Source organism: Pseudorca crassidens, chromosome 20, assembly GCF_039906515.1.
Source record: "Pseudorca crassidens isolate mPseCra1 chromosome 20, mPseCra1.hap1, whole genome shotgun sequence".
Classification (NCBI taxonomy): domain Eukaryota; kingdom Metazoa; phylum Chordata; class Mammalia; order Artiodactyla; family Delphinidae; genus Pseudorca; species Pseudorca crassidens.
The window spans coordinates 33905387-33918327 of record NC_090315.1 but is presented as its reverse complement, the minus strand read 5'-3'; the positions used below and the strand labels follow the sequence as shown (position 1 = coordinate 33918327).

At 46.7% G+C, this 12941-nt stretch overlaps 1 long non-coding RNA gene across 4 annotated transcripts in view; it reads right to left on the bottom strand.

Moving 5' to 3' along the window:
• LOC137215586 (uncharacterized) overlaps positions 1–12941 on the bottom strand; it is an 84892-nt gene that overhangs the window by 45606 nt on the left and 26345 nt on the right. The window contains exon 5 of one of the 4 annotated variants that reach the window (XR_010939334.1): positions 12146–12388. The exons of the other annotated variants lie outside the window; for them this stretch is intronic. This is a non-coding gene — a long non-coding RNA (uncharacterized lncRNA). Of the gene's footprint in view, positions 1–12145; positions 12389–12941 lie in introns of those variants that run through there. 4 annotated transcript variants of the gene reach the window in all.

Here is a 12941-nt window from a genome sequence, read left to right as displayed (position 1 = left end):
TTGCTTGCGCATATGTCAGTCCCCAAATATCTCCATCAAGGAGGCAGGGCTAGCCCTGACTATCCACATTTGATGGAGGATGAACCAGAGGTCCGATACAAGTTTGTGATAAGGCAGGGGTTGGAAAGCAGGCTTTCTGATTCCCCTGGCTCCCTTCCCTACATGTTTCAGCTGCTAACACTCATCTCACAGTTTTATAGGGTAAACGTAAAGCAGGGATTCTCAACCTCGGCACTATTGACATTTGGAGCCGGGCACTCCTTGGTTGTGGGAGGTTCTCCTATGCATTGTGGGATCTTTAGCAGCATGCCTGGCCTCTACCCATTAGATGCCAGTGGAATAGCTGCTTCTCCCCACCCGGATAGGTTGTGACCACCAAAAATGTTTCTGGACATTGCCAAATGTCCCCTGGGAGGCAAAATCGTCCACAGGTTAGAAACACTGAAGTAAGATGAGATGTGAAATAGAATGTCCCCAGGGTCATTCCTTGGATTAGGCGATGCCACTTGTCCCCAGACCGGGGCAGGACGGGGAGGGGGTCCAATAAGACAGGAAGAGAGGGGAGACTGGTTTGTGTAAAAAGGCATAGGTGCTACTACTCTACACAGTGCTCATCTTACTGTGTGTTGACTTTTTATTAAACGGCTCCTTACCCACACGGTGCGTTCTTGGAGAAGACGGACACTGTCCTACTCAGCTTTGTGTCTGCTGTTCCTAGAACAATGTCTGCATTAAGGCAGAGCTCAATAAATATTTGTGGTATGAAGTGAACGAATTCACCACCACATGACTCACTAGGCAAAGCAGGATGCTGGGGACCATAGGATAACTTCATTAATACATATTTAATTCCACCTGAGTCTTTTCCTGACCCAGCCTTCAACAGTGTCCCACAAAAACAGAGCCCAAAGTCGGGCTCTCTTGGTTCTCACATTGATTCATTCACTCAACAATCAAAGGACAGGGCTTCCCTGGTGGCACAGAGGTTAAGAATCGGCCTGCCAATGCAGGGCACACGGGTTCAAGCCCTCATCTGGGAAGATCCCACATGCCGTGGAGCAACTAAGCCCGTGCGCCACAACTGAGCCTGAGCTCTAGAGCCCACGTGCCACAACTACTGAAGCCCGCAGGCCCAGAGCCCATGCTCCACAACAAGAGAAGCCACCGCAGTGAGAAGCCTGCACACCACAACGGAGTCCCCGCTCGCCACAACTAGAGAAAGGCTGCACGCAGCAATGACGACCCAAAGCAGCCAAAAATAATTAAATAAAATAAATTAAAAAAATAATCCAAAGCAGTCAAAGGACATTTCAGGTGTGCAGGGAGCTTTGCTAAAGCACAGAATCAAGAAGAGAGGAAGGAATCGCCTCTTTCAGCCTCGGCCTTCTGGGACCTCAGAGTCCGCTAGGGAGACTGTCAGACTAACTTGTCTCCTCTCCTACAGGGTAGAAAGTATCTAGACAAACCCCCATAGAAGTTCCAAAGGGGGCAATTACATCTGGCTGTAGGCAAGACTGAAGACTTCCTGAAGGAGGTGGCCTCGAAGGATTTTAAACAGGTAGAAATTGTGGGCAGGAAATTCCAAAAAGAGGCAACAGCAGAAGCAGAAGCATGCAGGCAGGAGAGCTTGGGGCATATTTCTGGGTTAGCATGGATTACATTTGGTTGCTAGGGGAGGTGGGGGCCAGACAATGAAGAGATTGGAAAAGTAGGCTAAGGGGAACCAGCATCCATCATTTGCAAGTTCCAGATCCTAGAAGATTTCTGAACAGAGAAGTGTTCACTGAGCACTGTTTATTGAGCACATATTACGTGTTAGGCAATCAGCTTGACGAACCTCAGTTAATGTGCTGGAGAGGGTGTGGAGAACGGGAAACCCTCTTACACCGCAGGTGGAAATGTAAATTGGTGCAGCCACTATGGGAAACAGTATGGAGGTTCCTCAAAAAACTAGAAACAGAGTTGCCATATGATCCAGCAACCCCACTCCTGGGCATTTACCCAGACAACATCATACTTCAAAAAGACACATGCACACCTATGTTCACAGCAGCACTATTTACAGTAGCCAAGACGTGGAAACATCCTAAATGTCCATCAACAGATAAACTAATAAAACAGATGTGGTATATATATATATATATATACCGCAGGAGGGGAGAGGAGACAGAACCAGCAGGCGGGTTGGCTTTGAGCACTCGGGGTCAGCCTGGTGTAGGGCAGTATTTCCCCAACTGCAGTCCTTTGAGAACCACCTGCACTATTTTAGTCATCACATATCGCCTGGTCTATTATTACACTTAAAGTCATCTGAAAAGGAAACCTTGTATCGCTATTATAGACGAGAAATTGCATCGTGTGCCATAAACAGGGGTAACCATGGAGACAGAGAAGAAATGAAGCAAAGTTAAGCCATTTCTAGCCAGGCTCTGTAGCAGGCTGAGGCTCCCTCCGCATCCCCTCCCTGACTCCTTACCCTCTCTCTCACTTCAAATGAGGAACAGGGCAAGTGTGGGACGAGCACTGAAGACATCCTAGCACTAAATTGCATCTCCTTGAGGTAATTAGGAAGACTGATGGAGAACTGAAAGGGGAATAACCTTGTGTTTATATGTGTCCAGGTTGTTTTATAAATTCATCTCACTTTGGGAAGCTGGACCACTGGAATTAGACTTGGAGTCAAGAAACGGGGTTCAAGTTCTGGCTTCACTACATCCTTGCTGTGTGAGTTTGGAAAAGACCCTTGCTGTCACTGGGTCTCCTCATCTGTTAAAACAGGGCAGATGGAATAAAATAATAATAATAAGGCAGATGGTACCCATGGTATGGGTTATTGGGAGGAGTGTCAACCACTGCTCAAACCATGAGGCGAGTGGGGCAAGGATAAGACAGGGAGGGGAAGGGCACTTTGCCAAATCAAAGGTAAGACCCCAGGTGCATCAATAATCTGGTGGCAATTGGGAAGCTAATGTCACAAAAGGCTAGAATTGGGTCCCCAGAACCTAGTTATTGCAGCTCACGACTGCCCCAGGCTCAGAGATGTGGTCCCCTGGAGATGAGAACTGGGCCCCTGACATTGTAGGGGTGGGACCTGGTCCAGGCTAGGGTTGGCTTAGAGTGGAGAGTCCATCTCCACTGGGAGGTCTAAGTCAGGGCTTTGATGGCCTCCTGCTGCTCTCAGGTGTGGAAAACCACTTGTATTGTTGGACAGGCTGGGCTGACTCAGGGCACTGCACATCATAGAGGGCCCATATGGGGCATTTCAGGGGCCTCAGACCTGCCTTGTGGGTAAAGAGGCAGGATGACACTCTTTGTTGCAGACCTGAAGATTCTGCAATTCCACAAAGTTTGCTTGGGATATCAAAACATACTTGGCAGAAAAAAAAAGAAAAAAAAAAACCGTAGTTGGCTATTCACGAGCCTGGCACATAATAGGCGCTTAAAAAGTGGAACTCATGGCAAATTGAATTAAAGATACCGGGGCAGGCTGAAGAGCATTGTGCTTAGATTCAAGTCCTGGCTCTGCCTCCAGGGCAAATCACCTACTCTCCCCAGCCTCGGTTTCCTCATCTACAAAATGGGTTAACAATGCCTACCACAGGGTTATTGCAAAGAGTCAGTGATATAATATGTGGAGTGTTTAGCTCCACATGGTGCTCAATATGGTGCCTCAATATGCATAGTAATCACCCAGCAAGTGGTGGACGTTATCCATATTAGCCGCTAGTAGTCATCTGGTCAACCTATGTGAAAACTGAAGAGACACTTTCGTGGGTTCAGAAAGCTAGTTATTGGAAGAGCTGGAACTAGGAACCATGGGGCTCTTAGACCAGTGCCTCTTCCCCTGCTTCGGCTGCTCCTGTGAATAACATTGCTCATTCAACAATGATTCTACTAATAAGTCTCCAGATCTCTCCAAGAAATGACTTTATTTGCAGATAAGCAAGTTTGTAAACTCGTTTGGTACACTACCGTTTACCCAGGCTTCTAAACTATTGCCCAATTTTCAGTCCCAGGATAATAAATTGGGAAAGTCTTTGTAAGAGCAACACCAACAGTCTTAATCCTGCACTGAACCAGTTTCAGCCAGGGGTGGGACTTGCTGGACTCCTTGCTTTTTTCTGAGATCACCTGGGGATTTTCCATCCGTTAGTTGGTGTGACCCTGAATGATCTCCACCCTTCAACATACCTGATCCTGCCTCTTGGCCCCAATCTAATTAAAAAGATAAGCATCTCCATGAGCTCCCTTCTCCCAGGAAGCACTGCGATTGGCTGCAGGGCCCAGGGTGAGGATTGATGTTTGTGACCTAGCTGGTCCAAGCCGACACCTGGAACCCATGTTAATCACAGGCAGCTGCAATTCAAGAAGCACAGAACTGAGGCCAACACTGAAGCTGGGTGTCAGGTAGGAGCTGTAGGGATCCCAGGCTCCTGCAGAGTCCTCCCCTGACCTCCTGAGCCTCAGACTTAGTTGCATGGTTGGTAAGAGCCAACATGGTTAGGACCCTGCTCTGAGAGCTTTCCAAGTGCCATCGATTTAAGCCCTTGACAAACCTCCCATTTTACCCTGGAGCACCCCAAGACACGAAATGCTAGCAACTTGCTAGTAACTTGTCACATTACTAGTAAGTGGCAGAGTCAGACTGTGAACGTGAGACAGGCTGGGACCTGGGACCCTTTGCTGCAGTGCTTGCAACTGAACAAACCTCTCCTCCAGCAACAAAATACAAAGAAACTATAGGGGACTAAAAATAACTGCGTGCATGCACAGTTGGGGCAAATTATGAACAAGATACAAAGAGACCAAAAACCCACACAGCACCAGCAAAGGGGTGGGCAGACCACCTAAGCCACCCCTTGGGCCGACCCCCGGACCCACCCCTACCCTCACCCTATATAAGGAACCAGCTCACCCCCTTCAGGGAGCAAGCAAGGGAACCCCCCTCCTGCTGCAGCAGGAGCCCCAATAAAGCCTTGCCTGGAGACTTCCCTGGTGGTGCAGTGGTTAGGAATCCACCTGCCAATGCAGGGGACTCAGGTTCAAGCCCTGGTCCGGGAAGATCCCACATGCCGCGGAGCAACTAAGCCCGTGTGCCACGAATACTGAGCCTGTGCTCTCGAGCCCGCGAGGCACAACTACCACAACACTTGAAGCCCACGTGCCTAGAGCCTGTGCTCTGAAACAAAGAGAAGCCTCTGCAATGAGAGGCCCGCGCACCGCAACAAAGAGTAGCCCTCGCTCACCGCAACTGGTGAAGGCCTATGCGCAGCAACGAGGACCCAAAGCAGTCAAAAATAAAAATAAGTTAAAACAAACAAAAAAAAAGTGCAGGGTGGGTCTGAGTGGAAGAGATGAAAGGACAAATTAACTCATAAATCTTTCTCCTCAAAAAGCATGAATGCAGTAGATTCTCATGTCATAAAGTATCATTTCCCATTAGTGTGACACATGAATTGCTCTTAGTTTTCCTTGTGTTCTAAATTGTGTTTCCAGAACATTCATGAGTTTATGCTATTTGTAGACGTTTCACAAGGCAACTGAGGAATATTTTGTAATATTAAACATTTCATACTACTCTTAAATTTATATATCTACACATATTTATAAATTGTCAGTTAGATACACATTGAACTCTAGAACTATGAACAATTTTATAAAAATTCTTATTAAAATTTCATTAACTCTTCATAAAATTAAATAATATAGGACACTGAAGCTAGATGGAAAAAACTAGATGACCTTGGTAGCCTCCTTCAGCAAGTTGGACCATTTCTGGTCCTCTTGGAACAAGGGGAGAATAACCTCATTTGCCTAAGCAACTGTGCAGCTGAAAGCAATTTGATACATCATGTAAGGATGATTAAGCCCTTCATGCTCTGTCTGTAGACTGATTATGACACTTGAAATAAACAGTTCTTATGATATGAATAAATAAATACTCTTTACTGGAGAACTAAGGGTGAATGGATCCACAGAGAACGATATATAACTCGATGTCACTGAAATTGAGCTACTTCAAGGAGGAAGGAGATAAGAAGGATACTCTCTTCTGAGACATGCTCAGAATCAGGATACAGGCTACATTTAGTTTGCTTCATATTTGGACTATCATTTTCTTACAGGGCTTCTGTTATTCCTGGCATTTCTAATTGCCAGGAAATTTCTCACCTGCTATTTGGTAAATGATCTAATATCCATTACCTTCTTTCCTGATCGTCTGTCTGTCATTCTCGGTTCCCTTTACATTGCTCTCCTGGGTTGGATTCACTGCTTCTTGGATACCCTGTCATCCTCTATCTTGGACTTTTATTTGCTGGAGTACATCCTCAAGCAATCTTTTACCAAAAGGATGAATTAGGGGAAACTTTCAGAATCCCTAAATGTTGGAAAACACCTTAATTTTTCTCTCATGCCTGACTGATAATTTGGCTGGATGTTACATTTTAAGTTCAATATCATTTTCTCTTAGCCCTTTTGAAGGTATTGCTCCATTGTTTTCCAACATTCAGTGTTGCGGCTATGAACACTAACATGACCTTTATTTCTCACTGTAAGTCTGTTTTTGAGAAATTTCTCAGTCTTTTTGCAATACTTTTATTGATCTTTAAAAATGTTGTCAATCATATTTTTAATATATAAGAACTCCTTCTCTGAATGTTCATCATAATACCCAGGTTTTATTTTTGCTGAATGGAGACATTTCCTGAATCTCCCTGGTGAGTTAAAGGTTTTTTACTTTTATTATTAAGTTTTCTGATAGTTTCTTGAGCTATTTCTGCTTCTTTGAGCTGAAAGCAGGCTCTGTGCATGCGAGTTAGACTTGTTGGCTGGCGGACTTGCTTCTAGCATGCCCAGGTAGGCAGCTGACAGCAAGTTTCTGCCTGTGCAACTAAGCACGTGCGCCACAACTGAGCCTGAGCTCTAGAGCCCACGTGCCACAACTACTGAAGCCCACAGGCCCAGAGCCCGTGCTCCACAACAAGAGAAGCCACCGCAATGAGAAGCCTACACACCACAACGGAGTCCCCACTCGCCACAAGAGAAAGGCTGCGTGCAGCAATGAAGACCGAAAGCAGCCAAAAATAAATAAATAAAATTAATTTTTTTAAAAATCCAAGACAATCAAAGGACATTTCAGGTGTGCAGGGAGCTTTGCTAAAGCACAGAATCAAGAAGAGAGGAAGGAATCGCCTCTTTCAGCCTCGGCCTTCTGGGACCTCAGAGTCCGCTAGGGAGACTGTCAGACTAACTTGTCTCCTCTCCTGCAGGGTAGAAAGTATCTAGACAAACCCCCATAGAAGTTCCAAAGAGGGCAATTACATCTGGCTGTAGGCAAGACTGAAGACTTCCTGAAGGAGGTGGCCTCGAAGGATTTTAAACAGGTAGAAATTGTGGGCAGGAAATTCCAAAAAGAGGCAACAGCAGAAGCAGAAGCATGGAGACAGGAGAGCTTGGGGCATATTTCTGGGTTAGCATGGATTACATTTGGTTGCTAGGGGAGGTGGGGGCCAGACAATGAAGAGATTGGAAAAGTAGGCTAAGGGGAACCAGCATCCATCATTTGCAAGTTCCAGATCCTAGATTTCTGAACAGAGAAGTGGTCACTGAACACTGTTTATTGAGCACATATTACGTGTCAGCAATCAGCTTGACGAACCTCAGTTAATGTGCTGGAGAGGGTGTGGAGAACGGGAAACCCTCTTACACCGTTGGTGGAAATGTAAACTGGTGCAGCCACTACGGAAAACAGTATGGAGGTTCCTCAAAAAACTAGAAACAGAGCTGCCATATGATCCAGCAACCCCACTCCTGGGCATTTACCCAGACAACATCATACTTCAAAAAGACACATGCACACCTCTGTTCATAGCAGCACTATTTACAGTAGCCAAGACATGGAAACATCCTAAATGTCCATCAACAGACAAATGGATAAAACAGATGTGGTGTATATATATATATATATGTATATATATATATATAAATATACAAAGGGATATTACTCAGCCATAGTAAAGAATTAAATAATGCAATTTGCAGCAACATGTATGGACCTAGAGATTATCATACTAAGCAAAGTCAGAAAGAGAAATACAAATACCATATCACTTATATGTGGTATCTAAAATACAACACAAATGAACATATCTACGAAACAAAAACAGACTCACAAATATAGAGAACGGACTTGTGGTTGCCAAGGGGGAAGGAGGGTAAGGGAGAGAAGGATTGGGAGTTTGAGATTAGCAGAGGCAAACTATTACATACAGGATGGACAAAACACAAGGTCTTACTGTAGAGCACAGGGAACAATATTCAGTATCCTGTGACAAACCATAATGGAAAAGAATATATATATGTATAACTGAGTCACTTTGCTGTACAGCAGAAATTTAAACAATATTGCAAATCAACTATACTTTAATAAAATGTTTTTAAAAATCTCATTGAATGCTCACCATAACCCAAGAGGTAAGGAGTGTTATTATCCCCATTGAACAGCTGAGGGGAACTAGGGAGATTCACACTCAGGTCTGTCTGACAGCAAAGCCAGTCGCTCCTAACAACTGCAGTATTCACTCACTGCAGTTCGAAGATTCGGGAAGTAGTTTCACGGTGGTTTGGGTTATGTGGGCAGTGCAGAAACCCCCTTGTGCTTCTCCTGCGGGAGCCCAGCAGACACCCAAGAGCGGCCCCTGCAGTTCAGGAGCCCCGGCTAAAGGGGACCCTTCCCCCATCGTAGCGCCCTCCCTCTGAGCCACACAGGAGCAGCCAGAGCCCCGAACAAGAACTTCCGCGATAGGGTGGCCCTTGAATCCCAACCCACCAAGCCTCAAGATCAGCTCAGCCTGAGCCTCTAACTCTCAGGGTTTAATAGCTACTCGCCCAGGCCCCCCACCGAGAGGGGATGGCAGGCCCCCTCTGTCCTTACTCTACTGAGGAGGTTCAGCCTCTAGGGAACACTCCGAGTTACAATCCGCAGAGCCAGGCGTACACACTGAGCACCAAGATATTGGCACATATGCTGGGGTCACCCTGGCCACCTTATGAAACCTGAAAGCGTGGAGACAGCCCTTCCTCACCTCCTTCCTCCAACACCCCCATCCCATCAACAACCAAAGAGAAGCGCAGACTTTCCTTGTGGCGTTTCGACCCCACACAAAGGTGCCATTGCTCAGCTAGGGAGGACGCAGGAGGGGAGAGGAGACAGAACCAGCAGCCGGGTTGGCTTTGAGCACTTGGGGTCAGCCTGGTGTAGGGCAGTATTTCCCCAACTGCAGTCCTTTGAGAACCACCTGCACTATTTTAGTCATCACATACCGCCTGGTCTATTATTACACTTAAAGTCATCTGAAAAGGAAATCTTGTATCGCTATTATAGACGAGAAATTGCATCGTGTGCCATAAACAGGGGTAACCATGGAGACAGAGAAGAAATGAAGCAAAGTTATGCCATTTCTAGCCAGGCTCTGTAGCAGGCTGAGGCTCCCTCCGCATCCCCTCCCTGACTCCTTACCCTCTCTCTCTGTTCAAAAGAGGAACAGGGCAAGTGTGGGACGAGCACTGAAGACATCCTAGCACTAAATTGCATCTCCTTGAGGTAATTAGGAAGACTGATGGAGAACTGAAAGGGGAATAACCTTGTGTTTATGTGTGTCCAGGTTGTTTTATAAATTCATCTCACTTGGGGAAGCTGGACCACTGGAATTAGACTTGGAGTCAAGAAATGGGGTTCAAGTTCTGGCTTCACTACATCCTTGCTGTGTGACTTTGGAAAAGACCCTTGCTGTCACTGGGTCTCCTCATCTGTTAAAACAGGGCAGATGGAAAAAAAAAATAAGAAGGCAGATGGTACCCATGGCATGGGTTATTGGGAGGAGTGTCAACCACTGCTCAAACCCTGAGGCGAGTGGGGCAAGGATAAGACAGGGACGGGAAGGGCACTTTGCCAAATCGAAGGTAAGACCCCAGGTGCATCAATAATCTGGTGGCAATTGGGAAGCTAATGTCACAAAAGGCTAGAATTGGGTCCCCAGAACCTAGTTATTGCAGCTCACGACTGCCCCAGGCTCAGAGATGTGGTCCCCTGGAGATGAGAACTGGGCCCCTGACATTGTAGGGGTGGGACCTGGTCCAGGCTAGGGTTGGCTTAGAGTGAAGGGTCCATCTCCACTGGGAGGTCTAAGTCAGAGCTTTGATGGCCTCCTGCCGCTCTCAGGTGTGGAAAACCACTTGTATCGTTGGACAGGCTGGGCTGGCTCAGGGCACTGCACATCATAGAGGGCCCATATGGGGCATTTCAGGGGCCTCAGACCTGCCTTGTGGGTAAAGAGGCAGGATGACTTTCTTTGTTGCAGACCTGAAGATTCTGCAATTCCACAAAGTTTGCTTGGGATATCAAAACATACTTGGCAGAAAAAAAAAGAAAAAAAAACCATAGTTGGCTATTCACAAGTCTGGCACTTAATAGGCGCTTAAAAACTGGAACTCATGGCAAATTGAATTAAAGATATCAGGGCAGGCTGAAGAGCATTGTGCTTAGATTCAAGTCCTGGCTCTGCCTCCAGGGCAAATCACCTACTCTCCCCAGCCTCAGTTTCCTCATCTACAAAATGGGTTAACAATGCCTACCACAGGGTTATTGGAAAGAGTCAGTGATATAATATGTGGAGTGTTTAGCTCCACATGGTGCTCAATATGGTGCCTCAATATGCATAGTAATCACCCAGCAAGTGGTGGACGTTATCCATATTAGCCGCTAGTAGTCATCTGGTCAACCTATGTGAAAACTGAAGAGACACTTTCGTGGGTTCAGAAAGCTAGTTATTGGAAGAGCTGGAACTAGGAACCATGGGGCTCTTAGACCAGTGCCTCTTCCCCTGCTTCGGCTGCTCCTGTGAATAACATTGCTCATTCAACAATGATTCTACTAATAAGTCTCCATATCTCTCCAAGAAATGACTTTATTTGCAGATAAGCAAGTTTGTAAACTCGTTTGGTACACTACCGTTTACCCAGGCTTCTAAACTATTGCCCAATTTTCAGTCCCAGGATAATAAATTGGGAAAGTCTTTGTACGAGCAATGCCAACAGTCTTAATCCTGCACTGAACCAGTTTCAGCCAGGGGTGGGACTTGCTGGACTCCTTGCTTTTTTCTGAGATCACCTGGGGAGTTTCCATCCGTTAGTTGGTGTGACCCTGAATGATCTCCACCCTTCAACATACCTGATCCTGCCTCCTGGCCCCAATCTAATTAAAAAGATAAGCATCTCCATGAGCTCCCTTCTCCCAGGAAGCACTGCGATTGGCTGCAGGGCCCAGGGTGAGGATTGATGTTTGTGACCTAGCTGGTCCAAGCCGACACCTGGAACCCATGTTAATCACAGGCAGCTGCAATTCAAGAAGCACAGAACTGAGGCCAACACTGAAGCTGGGTGTCAGGTAGGAGCTGTAGGGATCCCAGGCTCCTGCAGAGTCCTCCCCTGACCTCCTGAGTCTCAGACTTAGTTGCATGGTTGGTAAGAGCCAACATGGTTAGGACCCTGCTCTGAGAGCTTTCCAAGTGCCATCGATTTAAGCCCTTGACAAACCTCCCATTTTACCCTGGAGCACCCCAAGACACGAAATGCTAGCAACTTGCTAGTAACTTGTCACATTACTAGTAAGTGGCAGAGTCAGACTGTGAACGTGAGACAGGCTGGGACCTGGGACCCTTTGCTGCAGTGCTTGCAACTGAACAATCCTCTCCTCCAGCAACAAAATACAAAGAAACTATAGGGGACTAAAAATAACTGCGTGCATGCACAGTTGGGGCAAATTATGAACAAGATACAAAGAGACCAAAAACCCACACAGCACCAGCAAAGGGGTGGGCAGACCACCTAAGCCACCCCTTGGGCCGACCCCCGGACCCACCCCTACCCTCACCCTATATAAGGAACCAGCTCATCCCCCTTCAGGGAGTGAGCAAGGGAACCCCCCTCCTGCTGCAGCAGGAGCCCCAGTAAAGCCTTGCCTGGGGACTTCCCTGGTGGTGCAGTGGTTAGGAATCCACCTGCCAATGCAGCAAGTTTTTTCCTGCATGGAGTCATTTCCTGAATCTCCCTGATGAGTTAAAGGTTTTTTACTTTTATTATTAAGTTTTCTGATAGTTTCTTGAGCTATTTCTGCTTCTTTGAGCTGAAAGCAGGCTCTGTGCATGCGAGTTAGACTTCTTGGCTGGCGGACTTGCTTCTAGCGTGCCCAGGTAGGCAGCTGACAGCAAGTTCTTGCCTGTGCCTCAGCGTCAAAACAAGAAGGGCCCTCTTCTGTCCCTCACGTGGGAGCTTGGCCCCTGTTAGACTGGTTACTTCATTTCTTTGGAGAATATCGCACGGTCTCAGCCTGGGGGGAAATGGTGGACCCAAACAAGTAGAAGTGAAGGAAGCCATGTGGCAGTACTACAGCCTCTTCTCCCATCAGTCACCACCCTGGTTCCTGCACCTCCTTCCTCTTCTTCTCTCCCACTTTGACTCCCCAGCTAAAACAGAACAAAACACCCACCCCTACCCCGTAGGCTTCTCTACTTCTTGATCTCAGCTGTGGCTTCCTCTGATCCCATTTACCCATAAAAGTGATTCGACCCCTTCCGGTATTCCAGAAAAATGTTAAAATCTGATTCATTGATCCAAGGCATCCTCCCCCACACCAATTCTCTGCTGTTCTCGTTTTTCTCTCTATCTGTCTTTCTTTAGTTTCTTTCCATGGATTTTCAGGAGGAAGGACAGGTCAACGCACATGCTCAGCCTTCTTTCCTGAACCAAACATCTGGGCTCGGCTTTTTATTGGTATTATTTGAATGTCTGCAACAACCCTGCAGGATACGGATTATTATCTTCATTCTACAGGTGAAGAAACTAGACTCAGAGACGTTAAGGACATTTCCCCTCACTCAGGC